Source organism: Malaya genurostris, chromosome 2, assembly GCF_030247185.1.
Source record: "Malaya genurostris strain Urasoe2022 chromosome 2, Malgen_1.1, whole genome shotgun sequence".
Taxonomy (NCBI): Eukaryota; Metazoa; Arthropoda; class Insecta; order Diptera; family Culicidae; genus Malaya; species Malaya genurostris.
Window position 1 is genome coordinate 122,974,239 of NC_080571.1, and position 20,818 is coordinate 122,995,056.

The 20,818-nt window shown below is 36.7% G+C and overlaps 1 protein-coding gene across 4 annotated transcripts in view; it reads right to left on the reverse strand.

Annotated features, from left to right (window-relative positions):
- The window catches only part of LOC131431153 (protein eva-1), a 443,272-nt gene extending 430,852 nt beyond the window's left edge, over positions 1–12,420 (reverse strand). The window contains exon 1 of one of the 4 annotated variants that reach the window (XM_058596696.1): positions 11,919–12,420. The gene's annotated coding sequence lies outside the window, so the exon portion shown is untranslated. Of the gene's footprint in view, positions 1–10,776; positions 10,916–11,086 lie in introns of those variants that run through there. The other 3 variants (XM_058596693.1, XM_058596694.1, XM_058596695.1) reach the window with 3 other exon arrangements.
- Positions 12,421–20,818: the final 8,398 nt, after the last annotated feature.

Sequence of the window (20,818 nt, forward strand, 5' to 3'; positions counted from 1 at the left end):
TTTAAGGGATGATGCCAGTTGTTAGCGTAAAACCGTGTCGCTCGCTGTGCGTATTACATTTCTCTTCATGCTCTCTCGCAAATGTGTAAAATGACTCTCGATGTGGCCGGGTGGCCAAGAAAGTTTTGATATTTTCGGTTACAAGATTAATTACATCACATAAAATCCAATAAACCTACCGCTTGTTTGGCAGCCTTGATGAGCCGATTTTATTTCTCTCTCATGTTTCGTTACGTTACCACGATATAAGAGCAGAAAAAAATGGTTTCGCCATAGAAACGTACTTACCATTACAAAAATAACTTTCACTTAATTTTTATCGCGACAACATATATGTTTTTAGATAGATTTTTGATTCATGCTTTTGAAGGCGAGATATTCAATGAACAAGTTGAAAGTTGCCGTTTTCAGCTATGCAACTCTTCTTTCAGAAAAAAGACTTTCCCGACCGCTAAAGTCAAACAATCATTCGGAAATTTTCACAGAATAATCTAAATTAAATTTCCAAGAGATTGTCTGTTGGGTTTTTTTTATATTCGTCACCGTTTCTGAGAAAATCAGATTTGAAGCGTGAAAATTGCTCTTTAAAACGCCCTAAAACACACTAGCCTCAGCCCTTAATTGGTATGCTCTGATCTTGTGTCATGCAAGCTCGGAATTCCATGTTTTGTCGTTTCCCCATGAGAAATTGACAACTACCTGTGGATAAATTTTGAGTGCTTAAGATTAATTTCTAATTTATATTAGATGAACTCGAATGATAATAAGAAATAGTTTATCGCTTCAACCGAAATCACAGAATGGTAGAGAAACCTAACGCTAAAAAAAACTGCTTGCATAAAAAACTTGAACACAAGCTTGGCGAAGAGAAGCTTAATTATCGAAATCGCAAGTATGTACAAATATATAATTGCATGCATGTGGGATAAAGGTGTAATTTCGTCGGTTATTTAAAAGAAATTTTATTCAGGCCTATTTGCGTACAAGCTTTACGTGGCCGATTTAGCTGAGTTTTTAGATAATTTTTTTTTGTATTGGATCTCGTTGTCACCCTTTTTCTAGGGGGAGAGGAGCTTCCATTTTCCTCCTGCGAGGATTGAGGGGGCGTTTGTTCGTGGTTCGTCTCGTCATCCATTGCCGTGGTATTGTTGTTGATTTCGTTGCTAGTTGCTGTAGATGCGCCTTGTTGTACATTGTTTGCAGTTGCTGGTTGGTTAGATGGTAAGCTGTTAATTGCAGCTGGTGTACTTTGTTCTATAGGGGTTACGTTATATGGTTTCGTTGAAGGGGATACTTCCCTGTTGATGGTGACTGTCACAGGTGTACTGGGGTTGCTTGGGGTTGATGTGAAGGAAGCACCGTTGTCCTTTGGTATAATTGTCTTCTTGTCCGGTTTATCACATGACTTACCGTAGTGAACAGCTTTTTGGCAATATTGACATGTGGCCATCTGATTGTCATAGGTAACAAGTGATTTGCACGGTATTCTTGTATCCTGACCGAATATCACATAAGAATGTATAGGCCTCCTCAAGCGCCATTTAGAATACAGGGGAAAAAATTCTTCCACTTTTCTTTTTCGATAGAGAGAATCTCCCCGTATTGGGACATGGTATGGCGAATATAAGGATCGATGACGCTTGAGGGAAGATCATGCACACGCACTTCTATAGCACTATCTTCCATATATACTGGAATGTTGTACTTGATATTTTCATGCTCCACATAGTGCATATTATTATTGTCTTTAGCGAATTGAATTGCATCCAACTCTTTATAGAACTGGATATAAACAACATTATTGGTCTTATTGCATTGAAGTAAATGCACCCGTTTAATGTCAAAATGCATTTGCTCCTTAAGCAAACCTTCAAGTTCTCGTATCGAAGGTCGAATTTTGCACTGTCTGAAGTCAACAATAATTGTGTTCTTTCGTACCGGCGGTAGCTTTTGTTCGTTTGGTTCACTCATTTTCGAGGTCTATTGTTCACTACACAATACTGTACTTGGTTTCTTCTGTCCCCAACGTAAGCGGTTTTGTTTTATCGACTGACTTGGATGAGATGTAAACCCGAACTCCAAGACAAATGATGTTCGGTGTTGGTTCGGATTGATTGGATTTTTTGATTGCAGATCATTATAAATTTTGGTTGCCTTGTTCCACATCATTGGCTCGAACAACCTCATGGGGCTGATCCTTGTAGTTTTTTATTAACTTCAAGTATTAATCATTAAAGCTTGCTTTGGAATTTAAAATCAGGATCAACAGTGAAATCCTTGTTTTAAACTACCTAGATGTGTAATGATGCCTTTCACATATCATTCATATTTTTATGAATATTACTATTTTGGGATTTGGGACTCGTCTGAAAAAATAATCATTTTAATTCTTTTCTACAATCCACGGAACACTTCACATCAGATGAAGGGGGTTTATAAATTGTAATTGTTTCCTTGCTGATTATCCCAAGAATGGGAATGATGCTTTTAAATCTTTTTTGAGTACCCAAATTATTTGTTCTAATTAGAAGGAAAATAAATTATGATGTTCGATCCCATAACTTTTTGAAGAGTCAGCTGTGACACTCACAAAAAGTTTCCTTTTTAGATTCCTACCCTACAAAAACGTAGCTCGAAGAATAATCTGTCTGGTATGGAAAATAATACAATTCAAAAACGATACCATCAGCATATCAGTTACCAAAAGTTCCATCACCATTTCGGCTCATTTTTATGCAGGGGCTCCTGTTCTGAATCACTTATCTTCATTAATCTAGCATCGTCTTTTTTGTCTTCAACCTCGATTCTCCAATAATCAATTCTCACTTTGGACATTTTCTCGTTTTGTACCATGTTAGATATTTGCCGAAAAAATAACGCAGGACGAATTTTTGGTAGATAAGACAGCTATCACTACCGGTTGCTACTCCGTCATTGATCGTGCTGGGCGTCTTAAAAGACTTCAATTCCCCTAAAAAAAATTGAGAAATCCAATGATCTGGTCATCCGATAATCGAAAATAATATTGATTTTTTTGCATCAATTTGTAGTGTTATCAAGAGTAAGCAAAAGATATGAGAATTTTTTTCTATTTATTCAACATAAGGCAAATCCAATTATGACGCTTTTTATCCTTGGAATAATAATCTTGAGGGACGAAAAATATCATGACAAAGATTTTTTTCCAAATAAACCTATTCTTAGATGCTCTAAATTTAAATAAGAGAAAACTCTCACGAAAAATTGGAAATGAATATTTTTGCCTTTCTCATATAGAAAGGTTATGCAATCCCTGTGAAAACCGACTTTTGAACCGAGGCTCGGAGGGCCGAGTGCCATATACCATTCGACTCAGTTCGTCGAGTACGCAAAATGTGTTTGTGTAACGTTTTTTTGCACTAACTTTTCTCGGAGATGGCTGCACCGATTTTCACATACTTAGATTCAAATGAAAAGTCTTGTGGTCCCATACAAAATTCCTGAACATTATTTGAATCTGATTTTCGGTTCCGAAATTATGGGGTAAAATGTGCAAAAAAATATGAAACACTAACTATGAATATGAAGCACTAACTTTTCTCAGAGATGGCTAAACCGATTTTCACAAACTTGGGTTCAAATGAAAGGTCTTGTAGTCCCATACAAAACTCCTGAATATTGTTTGGATCCGACTTCCGGTTCCCGAGTTATGGGGTAAAATGTGCAAAAAAATGAAAAAAATGTTTTCTAACTTTTCTCATAGATGGCGCGACCGATTTCCATAAACTTAGGTTCAAATGAAAGGTCCTGTGGTCCCATACGTAATTCCTGAATTTCATCCTTATCCGACTTCCGGATTCGAAAATATAAGGTAAAGTGTGTTAGAATTTTTATACCATCACTGAAAATGGGGAAAACTAAATCGACCTCAAATCTTCTCCAATTAATAGTTTTTATTAGTAGACGGTCAAACAAACCGATTTCGGTTATTCTTTTTAGGAATCGAAGAAAATATGAAGGTATGATTGATATGAGAAAGGCATCATTACACCACTAGGTGGATTAAAACAGGTTTTTTAATAAACTCTCTGTCGAAATGAAGCAGAACAATCAAATTTGAAACATTGATATAATCTGGTAACTGAAATTGGGAAACGAGAAAACCTTGTAATTGTGAGCCCTTTTCGTAATGAAAACAGGCACCCAGTGGATCCTCTTTGGGCTAAGTTTGTGTTTGCATTCATACAAGTTTTATCATATGAAAAAACACACATAATGAAGGAAATATCATTGAAGCAACAACATTGAAGGTGCTAATAATAATCATATGAAGTTATTGCACTGATGAGTTGAAGGCGATACGTAAAAGAATTAAAAACAAAATACAATTTTTGACCATTCAAAAGCTTTGAGAACAGCCCAAAACTGTGGAAAATGGGAGCCACATGACTCGAGTGAGAGATAGATGGAAAACAGAAATAACATTTCTGTAATTTGGCTTCAAAGGCACAAAAGAAAATCGATTTTGCATCGAATTGTTATTGGCGATGAAAAATGGATTATTGCCAAACCATATCGATTAGCCAAGAAGGTAATGCAATGTGTTTGGCGGAATAAAAAACCTGTTTCAATCCACCTAGTGGTGTAATGATGCCTTTCTCATATCAATCATACTATCATATATAATACTGTGATATTCTTCAAAATAATTTTCTTCGATTCTTAAAAGAATAACCGAAATCGGTTTGTTTGACCGTCTACTGATAAAAACTATCAATTGGAAAAGGTTTGAGGTCGATTTTGAAATTTTTTAAAGGTTTTTCTCTATTTTAAGTGATGGTATACAATTTTTAACACACTTTACCCTATATTTCCGGATCCAGAAGTCGGATCCACATGAAATTCAGGAATTCCGCATGGGACCACAGGACCTTTCATGTGAACCTAAGTTTGTGAAAATCGGTCGCGCCATCTATGAGAAAAGTTAGAAAACATATTTTCTTTTTTTTCACATTTTACCCCATAACTCCCGAACCGGAAGTCGGATCCAAATAATATTCAGGAATTTTTTATGGGAATCTAAGTTTGTGAAAATTGATTCAGCCATCTCCGAGAAAAGTTAGTGCAAAAAACGTTACATACACACATACGCACATACACACACACATACACAGCCAATTTGCGTACTCGACAAACTGAATCGAATGGTATATGACACTCGGCCTTCCGGGCCTCGGTTCAAAAGTCGGTTTTCATAGTGATTGCATAATCTTTCTATATGAGAAAGGCAAAAATGGTGTGAAGTATCATAAGCTTCCAAAAACTCGCTGTAAACTACCAGAATAGACCAGGAGATACGGCAATGTAATTTTGTTACACAGCAGCGCGTCTATTCACAAAGCAAAACCAATACAATCAAAGCACTTGGCTGAGAAATGCTACCACACCCGCCATCTGATTGGTTTACTTCAAAAGACGAACATTTCTATTGGCGTGGTATCCATAAGTGGTGGTTAAGATGTGTAGAATACGGCGGTCAATACTTTGAAGATTTTTTTAATGTTTGCATTAGTGCTTCATTTTGCAAAAAAAAAACGCTCACTTCATACCGGTATATGGTATTACCATGAAATTTTTCAAAAACCTTTCCATTGAATCTCGAATAAAAACAAGAACGTTTTTCGAGTATAAACTATCATAACTTTTGAAATGAAAAAAAAATCAACATACAAATTTAGAAAAATTTCTTCCATTTTGTTCGACGGTTTGAAATTTTGAATACACTTCACCCTGTAGTTCAGGAACCGGAAGTAGGATGACATTCAATAGCATACCTTTTATTTGAGTTTTTGAAATTCGGTTCAACAATCACTGAGAGAATCAAATGAGTTCCGTTTAACAGTTTTTTACCCGGTATGTTCGTAAAGTCCGTAAAAATATATGGATTTGTCAGCTCTTTCATTTCAATCTAAGTTTGAAAAAATCTATTGAGTCATCTGCTAGAGTATCAAGTATTTGTTTTTTGCGCATATCACCCTGTAATTCCGAATCTGGGAGTCGGATCCGAATAAAATTTAAAAGCGTTCTATGAGAAAGTATGATTTTTTTTTGTCAAAATCAGCTCTGCCATCTCCGATAAAATTAAGTGCATATTTTTCAAAAATTATTTGCATATATCAAGCTGTAATTCTGCAAATGGAAAATAGATTCAGATAAAACTCAAAAGCACTCTATGGGATCATTTGACCTTTCACTTGAATCTAAGTTTGTAAAAATCGGTTGAGCCGTCTCCGAGAAAATAAAAAAAAAGGTTATGCAATCACTTGAAAAACCGACTAGTTAAACTTGGCCCGGAGGGCCAAGTGTCACATACCATTCGACTCAGTTCATCGAGCTGAGCAATGTCTGTGTGTGTATGTATAAAATAATCTCACTAGGTTTTCTCGGAGATGGCTGAACCGATTTTGACAAACTTTGAATCAAATGAAAGGTCTTATGTTCCCAAAGGGAATTGCTGAATTTCATCCGGATCCGACTTCCGGTTCTGGAGTTATAGGGTGAAGTGTGTTCAATATTGTACACCGTCACTTAAACCGGCGAAACAAAACACGTAAAAAAAATTCTAAACTGGTCTCAAAACTACACAAATCGATAGTCATTATTAGTAGGCAACTAAAAAAATCGATTCCGGCTATCCTGGATCCCGGTGTCTGGTTCCGGAAGCACCGGAAATAGTGGTCATATATACGAAAATGAATCTCACTAACTTTTCTCAGCGATGCACAGTGATGCCAAGGTGGCAGAAATCCAAAAAATAAATTTATTTTTTTCCTGCACTATATTAATTTTTTTGAATTCGCAGATAAGCGAAGGTTTACAGTTTAAAGTATAAAGGTTTTTGAATAAGAAATAATCTCTCCATATCCTCTCAAAGATAGGGTAGTACAAACTTTCTTTTCATCCTTCCATACAAAATATATGGCGCAATGATGATGTTTTGCGATTAGAGTTCTATATAGGTAGGAAAGGGCTGCCACTGTTCAATAGTATTTGATTTTATAGCATTTTTTCTCTACTTTTCAAAAACCACTATGCGATCCTGCACATCTCTGCACTTTGAAGGTTATTTTCGATTGTTGGCGGGGTCGACAATAAAAATCACAAAGACAAGGGCTATACTTTTGTAAATGAAGGCGGTGCGAGTAAAATTTAAATGAACGGCTATATGATAAATAAAATCAGGACATTTATAACATACATAACATAAAACACCTATATAAATGTCGTTATATAAATCTATTTATAATATCAAGCGTTGGAATAAATTAGTATCGTTTTTTCTGCTAAATTTCATGATTTTTAGTTAGAGTATCATTGCAGTACCGTTTTTCAAAGTATAGTCCATCGTTATATACCACTTTCTGTCATCTTTCTGGTAAGATTCGGATACCACGTTTGAGAAATTCCTTTTTCTCAGATTCGACAATTGAATCGATCCCATTTTTGGTGGTGTCGTAGTTTTTGGAACTGACCTGACAAGTTATGTGCCATGGCTTGGAGCAAATGGCAACCGTATGGAACAATGTCTGATAAAAAATAGCGGCTGGGGCAGAACTTTTCATTGCAGCGATTACAAAATAAAAGCTTTTACAACTTTGGAAACATGGAGTCTTGCATTGTCATGAAGCAAAAATACTATGCCATGAAGATCTTCATATAGCGTCCGTTTTTCATGAAATGCTCTGTCCAAACGCAGCAAGTGTAATATGTATGTATATGGAACCAGTGATGGTGTCACCAAATTTGAGTAGCTTATAATAAATAGCGCCCAGTTGATCCCACCACATGCACTTTTTCTGTTGTCCGGAACTATCTTTTTGAACCACGAAAACAACATGCATGTTTGCTCAGCGTCATTTTTCATTTTACATAATTTAATAAGATACTTTAACATAATAAAAATCCACTATTATTAGTAAAGCGGTAGTATTCAATCAAATTTTATTTTGTACTTGTGTTTGTGTTCTTTCATAAGTCGAAATACTTAAAAATGCAAAATGCAGAGCATTTTTCAAAAATTTTTATTATTGTGAAAAACAAAAAAAACTTGTTTGTTTGTTACTCTCCCATCTTTAATCATAGTGCAGTAAACTACATCAGTTGCATTTTATGATACATATCAGAAAATAAAAATATAAAGATGAGCCCTTCTGGAGAAAATTGATGTTTTCAAGATATAAGGAAAAAGTTTTTTTTCTCGGTGTATAAATTTTCCACACAGGTTTAATAATTATTTGAAGAATAGGTGAAAACTCCTAATCAATCACGAGATAAATAAAAATACATAAGTTAATTTATTAATAAAAGTCGTCATTTTCCGGTTCATAGCGAACGGTGCATCATGTCACTTTTAGGTGGATCGAAAATTTTTTAATACAATGTCATGATGGAAATATATTTAGAAACCTCAAATTATTAGAAAAAAGTCATCCAGCTGATGTTCAGCGTATTTATGGTTTTTGCCAACTTTTGTATGGAGTGGCATCACTGTGCGATGGTTTGACCGATTTCCACGAACTTTGATTCAAATGAAAGGTCTCACGGTCGCATACGGAATTCCTGAATTTCATCTGGATCCGACTTCCGGTTTCGAAGTTATAGAGTAAAGTGTGTTAAATATTGTATACCGCCACTTACACTGGCAAAACAAAAACCGTAAAAAATGTTGTAAACTGGACTCAAAACTGTTATTCCCAATCTCAGGGTTAAATGAAAGGTCTTACTAAAAATCACTGCATATTTTCGGATACAACAAAAATTTAAATCGTCGTTTAGAGTACGATTGCAAAATTGTATAAAATCATCAAAATTTCAATAAAAACTAGTAGAGTTTGTACGTCATGTTAGTTGGTAGCCGGAATCGATTCTCGAGCTCCGGTGCCGGAAGTACATATAATAGTGAACTCACTTCGGTTTTTAAAGATGACCTACGCGAGCAAAGCAATGTTTCATTCTGTATGTTATACTAGTTAATGCACAAACAATCTCGAAGAGAAAAATTTTGAATAGAGTACCACAATATTATACATGAGAAAGGCATCATTATACCACTAGGTGGATTAAAACAGGTTTTTGTACATCGAATAATATATGACGCAGCCTTTCCATGTAAGAAAGGCATACCAATCACAAATTCAAAAAAACGTATCAGGGGGCGGGTATAGCGTGATGGGTAAGTCGATGCCTTTCACGCAGCCCACCTGGGTTCGATTCCTAACCCCGCACATAGGGCCAGACAGTTTTTGTGGCTCGAAGAGGTGAATGACCTTAAAGTTAAAACCTCTATTCGAAACAAAGATCTCATTCTAACCACTGGTTGTAATTAATAAGATAAATGGTGAAGCTAAGATGATTACGGATGTAGTTATCCTATGGCTCGTTGAATGATCCGTCAGTACTGAGATCACAATTATATTGTTTATATTAACAATAAACCTCCAACTACACCAAGAAAGTTCATCTGTATCAAGACATCTACAGACTCTGTCTAACTAATGTACGATCTAAATTAATGTACGATTCACTCTTATTTTTTTAATAGTGAGCAGAGCAAAACTGATTAAATTTCAAAGTTTTCATGGTTCATCGAATAATCAAATTAATTGTAAGTCATTGCAATCATGTGTGACATCGTCAAGATTACTTTTGTGACCTGTTTCAAGGAATGTGATGAAGAAATCTTGTTGCGTTGCATTCAAGACCAAGCATGTTTGCTTTGATGATTCAATGTTCATTCGGTTTTTGCTTCTTACGCTTTCTGCTTCCCAATTCGAGCTGTGATCTCTTCAGAGATTTATACAAGTAATCCTGCTCATCAAAAAAGATAATCCCGATTACTATTTCAATTAGGGGATGCAAAATTTTGATTCCCGTGCTCATAAGCTTGCCGTTGATTGGAATTTAGCATAAAAAATACGCCATTTCGAACAACATGAACAACAAAATCCGTTCCAACGATTTTCATAAAAAGTTTTGGAATAAATTGTACAGAATGCAATGAATATTCTTGTATTAAATTCTCCCCAGCGGGTGTACAAATGTATTGCTTTTGTTTTTGACTTCCAGAAGTGGCAGGTTTCCAAGATTATCCTTTACCCAGAAACCGCAGTGAAAATGTTGTAAGGCTGTACAGCTTTCATAATTTGCTCACATCTGTGGCAAAGGAAAATTATTCATTGGCCACATTTATCGTCGGACTTCAGCGCTCATGAGAGTGTTGTTTATTATACCTATTTTCCGGGGCTCGATGATAGATTTTTTGTACGGAAAACACAAACATGAGTGATTAGCAATACTTGTACAGATTACTGATTTGAAAATAGGTATAAGGCTGAAACATTTTTTATAATCATTAGGAGTGTTTCTTCTTCGTATTTAAATCATGGAAAATGCGAAAATCCCTAAATGATATTTGATTATGAATGAATGAAAATCTGTTGTTACTGTTACTTACTACTGTAAAGCTCAAACACTAGCAAATGAACAAGAGTATTTAGCAAAATGTATTTGATATGTTGTTTACTCCCAGTTGGATACATATGTGCATTACTTATGCCCCTGGAGCTGGTTGTACATTTGGTCTTTTATGTACCTGTTGGATTTTTGCGCTCATGTTTTTTTTTGGTCTCGTCGGTTGTGGGAAGCAAAAAGGGTAATCATATCATTTTCTCGGGGGAACTCGTCACAATCTCGAAGCAATAGTGAACAACCAGAGTATAACGTTGTAACTTAGATTACCTTTGAATAAATTATTTATACTTCTTGCTATTGTGTTAGGTTTCATTTTTGCGCACGAACGGACCGCCCTAGAATCCGAGTGTCCAACACGGCAGCCAAGGTAAGGTGTTTTGTTACCGACGCTTTTTTGGGAATAACAGAGAAACTCACCGCAGGAAGTTAACGAGAGGATGTGGGTGAAGTGCTAGAAGTTAAGTGCCTAGTTTAATTCGTTGGCTTGAATTAGATACTGTACTAGCATGTGTCATGAATTAGTAATACAAGACTTAATAATCATATTTTCTAATACACACACATGCTTTCATCTTACACAGCGAAATTTTCGTTTCTCAAAACACCAGCTGGTACGGGCATTAACGAATCATCTATCAACACCGTCAGTGCTTTCTAAGAATGTAATCCTTTCCTCCCATAACACTTTTCAGCGTCATCATCAACATCAATATCAGCTTCATTATCATCACCGCCGTTACCACCAGCTTTATTATCCTCGCTGTGTTAAGATACACAAATTAGTTTGATGATGGTATCTCACACCGAATGCAGAAAGCTCCTCTAATTACATTTGAAACACCATTTTGCTCAAGTACGAGAAGCATCAACACAAAAGAACCCCCTCTGTCAAGAGGAGAGATTTCCCTTTTTCATTAAACTCATAAATTTGAAAACATTTTGCACTTGATACGTACTCGTACTTCCACTACTGAGCACCAACTGTTGACAACGATTACCACATATGTTACCGAATTCCACTTCAATTACACATTCTCCCGAAAGTTGAACCGGAAACTTAAAGATGGTTTTATTATATCCACAATCTCACTTCACTTTAAAACAGCATCCAACGTTCGAACGAGAGCCTAATCACACTGTAATGAAGATTTAGCCATGTTTGATAAGCGGCTCACTGTCAGGCAGGCTATCAACCAAGAAGACTTCACCATTCACAAAGACCGCCCGGAAAAAAAAGACTTTAGATCCCACCGATTTGATGATCCTTCTCCATCAGTACCGTAATCCAATTTTCGTCATTCAATTATGTCGCTTTCATGGATGCTGCTTTATCCACCGAAACTGAAAATTGTTATTGTTATTTCACTACTCTGTACCAAAACATACGGAGCATTTCACCAAATACTTACTAACATGCCGTTATACCGACTCGACAGTGTCTATACACAAATTCTTCGAACCGCAACCGAAACCGGCATGCACGGATTCGCGCTTGTCCTGTTCGTTTCAGTTTCAATAGGTTTCTTCTGCTCGACAGTTGCGGTTTTCAATTTATTTTTAGAGCGCGACAAAACTCGCACACTATTTACCCCCGTGAGGTCGGATTCCAATCGAGTCGAAACGCGCGCGCGGATATTTTGCAATCGAGCCACTGATAATGGGTGAACCAGCGCGAGATACGCGAAAGCATTAACAACAACAGCATCAATAACTTTCGCTGCGATTTTCCGCGCCACACAACACCGAATCCGTCGACGCAGCTGATTCACAACCCGTTGCACACTTGGCCCCGACGGGAAAGGGGAAAACTCGCGTCGAATCGCAAACCGGAACGTACCGTTAGATTGATTAAGATCCTCAGATGAGACGCCGTGCGCACCGTTGAAGTCCTTACCTTCGACTGACAATAAACAAAACACACGGAATTCTGAATCACGGCTGGTCGCCTAAAGTACAACTGATTCATGCTCGCTCTCTCTCTCTTTATTTGGCTGATGGGCCGGGAAAATCTTTACCGAGCAGAACCAACGGTAATCAAGAAAACCGTTGTTCATTTGAATCCAGCATCAGAATGAGAGTGGAAAATTGCTGACGGAAAAACCTCTCTGAGCTGCATGAAGCATGCGCCTGAATGAATTTGATGAACGGAGTCAGATGAACACTCTCAGCTGATGATGATTCGTGTGGCATCCCCGATGTAAGAAACATAAGAGCCGTTTGGTTCTCGGCCCTTTCGGAACTGGATTTATAGGATGTGAATACAATTTAGTGAAATAATATCTCTAACTATTTTAACTCTGCCCATGTGGAAAGAATAATAATAAAAAAAAAATAAAAAAGAAAATTAATAATCAGGTGGAACTAGTAGATGTAAGTGAAAATATTAGACAATAGTGTGATTAAAGAAAACTAATACAGTGTCGATTAAAGCATCCTTATATGTTCCTGATGAATTACATTAAATCAATAGATAATAAGAAATTTCTTTATTATTAAGATATGGAAATGGATATCTTTTCACTACCAGGGAGAATGTTTCTAACTTCTGACTCGGCCGCTTTTGGTAAGGCTTGTTGAGATGGCTACGTTAATCACTCAAGTATTTGAGTTTCAAATGCGGAATGATATAACTATTGCATCTTGATCTCACAAGACAAGACCTCATAAGATGGATGATGCAGTTGAGATTTCATTCGCGGTTGAAAATTCGAATGCTGGAATTTGCCAGTCATCAACTATTTTGGACGAGTTGGCTAGAGCTGGTACCAAAACTGAGCAGCATCGTTTCGTGGGTGCAGGAAAATTTATTTCTTTTTGTTTTGTGCTGTTTTCCCGCATCACTTACTTCAAATTTCCCTTCCATGTTCCTTTTATCCTTCCCTTCTCATCAAGAAAATTATGAGAAGGCTCAAATCTCCAAATAACTAACGGAACGTGCCACTTGAGCCAATTAGTTCTGATTTCTGATTTCGGCGCTGTAAGTTTGAAAATATTTATACAGATGGCCAGTAAATGTAATAGCCGTAAAATCACAAAACTATGTTATTATCATTCCATTTGGTCAACTGTTTAATCATTGAAATTTGCAAAACTAAGATTAGTTATCATAAGAAGTACGTTTCGTCTTTTCAGAAGCCCTAAATTGCATATGATGGTAACGAAAGTAGAAGTATTATTATTCTATCATTTATTTTACCGTGGCTTTAACTTTATAGGTCGTTCGTCGAGGAAAGTATAAATATTATTTGTTGGTCGGTATTTGGAATCCCAAAATGAATGCAACCCCAAAATATACCGCACAGTTGACCCACTAACCTCCATTCCAAGTCGAAGTTCGAACATACGACAACTGGCTCGTATGACCAGCGATTTATGCATTGAATCGTCAACCGGCTGTGAAATTCGATTATGAAAACTGCAAAATAGACGAAACTCTCTAATAGTTAGAAACCAGTAAACTCTAAATTTTATCCTTGTGAAAATGTCTATGATATATTTTGTTATTGAATGATTCGCGACGTGAAAATAGCCGGACAAAAACTTAACCGACTGTTTAAAAACCAATGTTTTTATCCGGTTCAAAGCTTTTACCACCTGGCGCTGTGGACGAGTCATGGTTAGATTGTTTGTTAGGGGCAAGTAAAAAATCTTTGAATGCAAAAACCGGATAAAACATTTGTTTTGTAAAAACCGGGTTCGTATTCAAAATCTTTTGTCCGGTTCTAGAAAAAAATGTTTTTAAACGATTCATGCATTGCTATATCCATGTTCGGTTTTTGCTCTGAATGTTTTTATCCGGTTTTTACATTCCAAATGTGTGTAGCGATTTACGTTTGATGTCATCAATTTACTCAGAACGATCCCCGGAGCAGTCGATTGAGTTTGCTGAGTAGCTAGAAATCACACGGAGCTGAATCAAGTGAATGCGGTGGTTACGGAACGATATTGGTTGAATTTTTGGCGAAAAAACCACGAAGAAACAATGTAGTATGCGACGGTGTATTATCGTAGTGCAAAAACCAAGCGTTTGTCGACAATTTCTGGCATCTTTTTACGAAAAGCTTCGCGCAAACGACGCATATCACTCAAACAGTATTTCTTGTTGACAGTTTGGCCGTCGAAAGAAATTCGGAATGCACCACGGCACGATAATCAAAGAAAACTGTCAACATTATCTTGATTTGAAGTTTGAATAAGTTCGAATTCCATATTTTAATTCAGATCATAGGATGACAACTTTTGTTCCTCATTGTTGGATGGAAAAATTATCAACAAACTCCAGCTTGAAACACACGTTACGGAAAACTTGCTTGGGCACTTTCGGCAAGTCGCATAAGCTTCGCCTCCTACGTTTTTTGGGTTACATAGCAGTTATAATGCAAGAATCTATTGCAGTAGCCGTCGGCAGCGGCGGCCTCTTGCATACAAACCTGTAACCGCCTCGTTTGCCCGGTCTATTCAAAGCAATGTTTCTTTCCTGCAGTTAGGTCCGAATGAGCGGTAGCGAGGTCAGATAGCACATAAGCAAAACCATGCGGCGAAGACGCACTCGATATTTTTTTATTTGCACCCAGTTATCGGGAAATACCGCAAACAATGGCCTGGTAGATACTCTTATAAAGTCAACTTATTTTCTTGGGAATCCCGTTCTGAAAATTATGAAATAGAAATAAAAATGCGCCTAGTTGTATATTTATTGCAGTTGATAGTTGATTTGATACAGAAAGCGTTTTTGAAGAAGATGTACCGGGTTTACTATTTAACGCTGCTGGTTGTCCTTGTATTTGGTTAAAGATGTCCTTTTTGCAGTTTCAGTGTAAGGTTTGCTGTAGTATGCACGTAGCTCACAAAGCAGATTTTCATAGGTCTTCAGTGTTTTACACGGATGTATATCACCTTGACCACAAATGATGTAAGATGAAATTACCTTACGTAGGTTGCATACGTACCACTCGATCGCCATTCCGGATACCGGGGAAAAATCCACCATACTTTCCTTTCGATAGAAAGAATTTTACCGTACTTCGACATATTTTCCCGAACAAACTTCTATGGCATTGTCCACCATATACGAGGTCTGTTCAAAAAGTTCCCGGAATTTTTTAATTGCGCGCGTCTGGAGAGTCCGGTGGTCAAAATTTTTTCTATTGTGTTGGTACATATGTCCCTAATGTATGGTGAAATTTTCAGCTGTATCCATTGTTTACATTCTGTCTTGTAGCGGCTGGTGTAGACGTGTTTTTTTGAGCTCGGCGATTTTTGTTAGTTTAAACAATGGAAGAATTGAAGAGTCAAAGAATTTGTATTAAATTTTGCGTGAAAAATAAAATAAAGTGTAACCAAGTGTGCGAAATGTTACAGAGAGCCTACGGTGAGTCTGCTATGAAAAAAACAAGTGTTTACGAGTGGTATAAGCGTTTCCAAGATGGCCGCGAAGACGTTGAAGACGACGAACGCTCCGGTCGACCCAGCACGTCAATAATCGATGAAAATGTGGGAAAAGTGGAAAAAATGATTATGTATGATCACCAAATCACTATTAGAGAAGTTGCTGATGAAGTTGGCATATCAGTTGGCTCATGCCATCATATTTTTTCAAATGTTTTGGGCATGAAACGAGTGGCAGCAAAATTCGTTCCAAAACTGCTGAATTTTGATCAAAAAAACAAACGCATTACCATCGCTCAGGAGCTGTTAAACGACGTCAACGACGATCCAAATTTACTTGAAAGGGTCATAATTGGTGATGAAACATGGGTGTACGGTTATGATGTCGAAACAAAAGTACAATCATCCAAGATGAAAGATAAAGGTAGAATCGCTGAGAGTGCTACAGAGCATTACAAAAAGTGACTATCAGGGGTGTTTCGAAGACTGGAAAAAATGCTGGCATAAGTGTATTATATCTAGGGGGGATTACTTTGACCATATAGATGTAGACGAATAAATAAATATTTTTTTAGAAAAATGAGAATTCCGGGTACTTTTTGAACAGACCTCGTACACAGCGATTATGTATTTGATATTGTCATACTCAAACTTGTGCACCTCGTTGTTAATTGAAGCTAATGCAGTTGCATCTCTTTCACGTTTCAAAATAATGTACACACAGTTAGACGCCTTGTTGAATTCAATCTAAATTACATTATTAGCGATGCACTGGTTCTTTTACTAAGATTTAAATTTCGTTTGCTGCTGCTTTGCAGCGCTTGAAATCAATACAAATTGAATTTGGCCTTGTTTCAGGCTTTGGTCAAGTTTCAGGCTTTGTTAAATCGTATTTGCCCATTCCGTACACTCTATTGTTCACTACACTGACTGTATTGTCTTTGTTTATGTCGTCTCGACCGTAAGCAATTTTCGACTGTGTCGGATGAGATGCGAGCACGAACCTTTAGAAATCCTTTTTCGTACAACATTATCATTTAACAGTTTTCTCTTAGACTACGTTTTGTACTTGTGAATTCTGTTTTTAATAAATAAGTACCAACAAACTACCATTACCGACATTTATACTAACAAACATACTCTTTTCGCGACACTTATGTGTGGAGTGCGCAGCAGTATATGCAGCCTCTAGTAACTGCAAGTGCTGGACTTACAACTCTTCCGGTTTCTAAGCCGATCTAAATTCGGATTTGATGATTCAATCTTGATGAAATAACAAATTTTTCACTTGTGTGCTCCTGTAAATTTTTTGAAAATTTTGTAATAAATTTTATTTGCAAAATCGGCTTACATGGAACTAGCTTTAGACAAAGGCAACATACTTACAATACATTCAGCTCTCACATTTTCCGAACAAATCATTGGCGACATCCTATCCTGCGAGCATGGCGCCCTCAGGCGAGTCCGCATCGAATGTTGTACATACAAGTAGTTGAGAGAAATGTCAAATTCGTGTGTGCTAAAATAGCAGCACTGCTTTAGATAAATATACTAGTTGTAGTGTTTTGAATATATAAACTTGTTAGTTGAAAATATGATAAGATATTATATTAGAATATTGATCACTTTTTACAACTATCCTTTTGCTTTCTCTATAGAAAGGTATTAGAATTGCTGGAAAACCGATTTTGGAACGGAGCCTCGGAGACCCATAGTATTATATACCATTCGACTCAGTGCGACGAGATCGGAAAATGTGTGTGTGGGTGTGTGTGTGTGTGTGTGTATTTGTGTGCATTTATCGAAGATATTTTCACCGCTCAATTTTCTCAGAGATGGTTGAACCGATTTTCAAAGGCGTAGGCTCGTTTGAAAGCTACTATCGGGCCATTGATCAAGTTCAAAGATCAAATTATTGCGACTTTGGGTTCCGAAGATATGATGGTATAAGTAACGTAACCGACAAAACACGTTGATTTTTTACCGCGCAAGTTTCTCGGAGATGGCAGAACCGATTTTAACAAGCTTAGACTCGTTTGAAATCTACTATTGGGCCATTGATTAAATTCGAATATCAAATGGCTGTGACTTTTGGTTCCGGAGATATAATAGTATAAGTGACGTAACCGCCAAATATAAGACTACATAAGAGTGCCAATATTTCGGGATCACCTCTAATTTCGTTAAGCGCTATTGTTCAAAAGTTTAAGCACCTTGAAAAAAGTCCCCATTCAAAATTTGAGCTAAATCGGACATAGATAAGGGGTGCTACCTGACGATTATGGTTTGAAAATTTTAGATCTTGAAAAATTACCAGTACATGAGATTTCCGAAATTTTTGTGTAAGCAATTTTTTGCCTTATTCCAGTAGTAGGAGTTTTGAGTAGTAGGAGTTTTGAGTTTTGAGTAATTGTTTCTAAGTACCAAAAAGACTGTCTACAGAATCTTTTTTCGTGACATTTTGCCTCGGACCGATTTTAGTACGGTTCATTTTTGGCAACATAATCGTTCAAATATGACATATGTAAACTAGATGTTGGCAGTTGAAAGTAATTCCATGAGTATATCGATATCAACCACTTACATCAATAAATGCTGAAAGAGCATAACACCCATATACCATTCGAATCAGTTCGTCGAGATCAGCAAATGCGTGTGTGACAAATAATTTCACTCAATTTTCTCGGAGATGACTCAACCGTTTTCTACAAACTCAGAATGCTACTATACGACTTCTGGTTCCGGAACTACTGGATGATATGTGAAACGAAATTAAAAAAGTGCAACTCATTTTTCTCGAACTGATCTAAGATTCAAACCAACCATCTAAGCTTTAAATGAAAGGTCTTAAGATCCTATATAACATTTTGCTTTTTAGTCAGATCCAACTTCAGGTTTAGGGGATACAGGGTAATTAGTATAAAAATATACATTTCACATAAATTATTGAGGTTTATCGGGTTTGCAAATTTTGATAGTCGATAACCAAATAAACTTATATCAGTTTTAGCGGTATTCAGTTTTCGATTCGAAAGATACCCAAAAAATCAATACGCTTATTGGCTCAAGTGGCACGTTTCCCTAGCTATTTGGTGATTGGTGCCTCAATCGTTGACTCAAAAAAAAAAGCCAAAGCGAATTTCAAAAACAAAAATATGATTTATGGTCCCATACAAAATTAATAAAATTTATCCGATTCTAACTTCAGTTTCTGGAATCTGAAGTGTGATGAGTTTTTAAAATTCCAACCGATGTAGATAATGACAATCCCAAAAAGATTGAAAGTTGGACTCAAAATTATTGCATTTTATTCGTCATTTAAATTTATGGCCATACAAATCGTTTCGGGTTAAGCTTGTTCCTGAATACCGACTCAGGAAGTACCGTAAATAACAGTTAAACTCTAAAGTGAAACTTACTTCGACATCTCATGAAATGATCTATCGATTGTCACACGTTTAGATTCAAATTCGAATTGGTTTGCAGTTTCGACATTACAGGGTAATGAGTGATTAAAATCTCAAATTGTCGTCTAAAACGACGGTCATTTAAATACTGTCATGAGAACTAAAACACCGAAAAATATTAATGAAAAAAAATACATGCGGATTGATTAAAAAAGGTATCATTTCACTGCTAGGTGGGTTAGGTACGTTTTTAACAATCGTATTCAGGCTTGAAACTAACATAAATCATATTTAAAAATATACTGATCGTTTTGTTATTTGAAAAAAGCGCCATTTCTCTATGTGTACATTGAAGCTGATCACCATCTGCTATTTAATTTAAATTATATTCAAATAGGTATTATAGCTGATTATTTTGAGTGACTTGTAACTCCCAAATTGGGATTGGGTATTCTCTTCCAACAAAAAACTGTACTGAGGAAGTAATAAATACCTTAAAGATACTTATCTGGTTATGCAATTAGTAGATCTGAAAAGTAACAATGTCTAGCTCTAAGCTTTACAATGTAAACTAGTAATTATCTTAGTACGGCAATCTGCATTCTGACCTTCAATTATGAATCACTGTAACAATTTCATGACTATTGCTAGGATGATACTTAATAGAATCTTCCATGATTGAAACTACACCATTTAAGAATTGCCATGCCAGCCTAACATTATGTGTCAGCATACCAGAGAAATCATTCAATGGAATACTCGACCTCCAAATAATTACGCATTTGTACCAGAGGATTCTCAAAATGTATGGCCTATCTCTCTTCACGCACCAATATTGAAAGAGCACATGTTCCGAACGCAATTAATCTGAAAATCATGTATTCAATGCCCCGCAAGTGCGATTCAGACACAACAGCAGTGGAAGGAAAAATTGCTCCACGAGACACATTCAAGCAAGAGCATTTATCATTCTTGGGATTTCAGGGCACATCTTTGTTTTTCAGTCCATTTCGAGTCCATCTGTAGAGAGCAGGACGAGCGCATTGGATGTAAAACTGAATCCGATGGCATTTAAAATGCAGTGTATAAAATACTTGCCTGTCCTCTGAATGCATTCCATGCAACACGTGCTGTACTGGAAGATGCTTCTGTTAACACGTGACTAAATGCGTTCGTGGATGTGCGGTGCGTGTGCTTGCAATACGTACACGACAAGTGTAGTGCAGCTCGTACGCTGCATGTAAAAGCAGCATGTGTATATAATGTTTCCATGTTGTCCCTTTCCATTGTATTGAGAATGAATGTATGTATTTGAAAGAGCACTTGCGGCAAGGACACTTCAACCATTATCGTCCAGCTACTTTAGATATGCTAAGGAAGCGAGCAAACTGGGTGCCAATCGCAAGACAGTCTCTAGTTGTATAAAACATTAGGTCGATATGGGTTTAGTTTGCAAATCAGGCAAGTTATCCATCTTTACAGCGGCCATTCACAACTCAACATTGTTTGCCTTC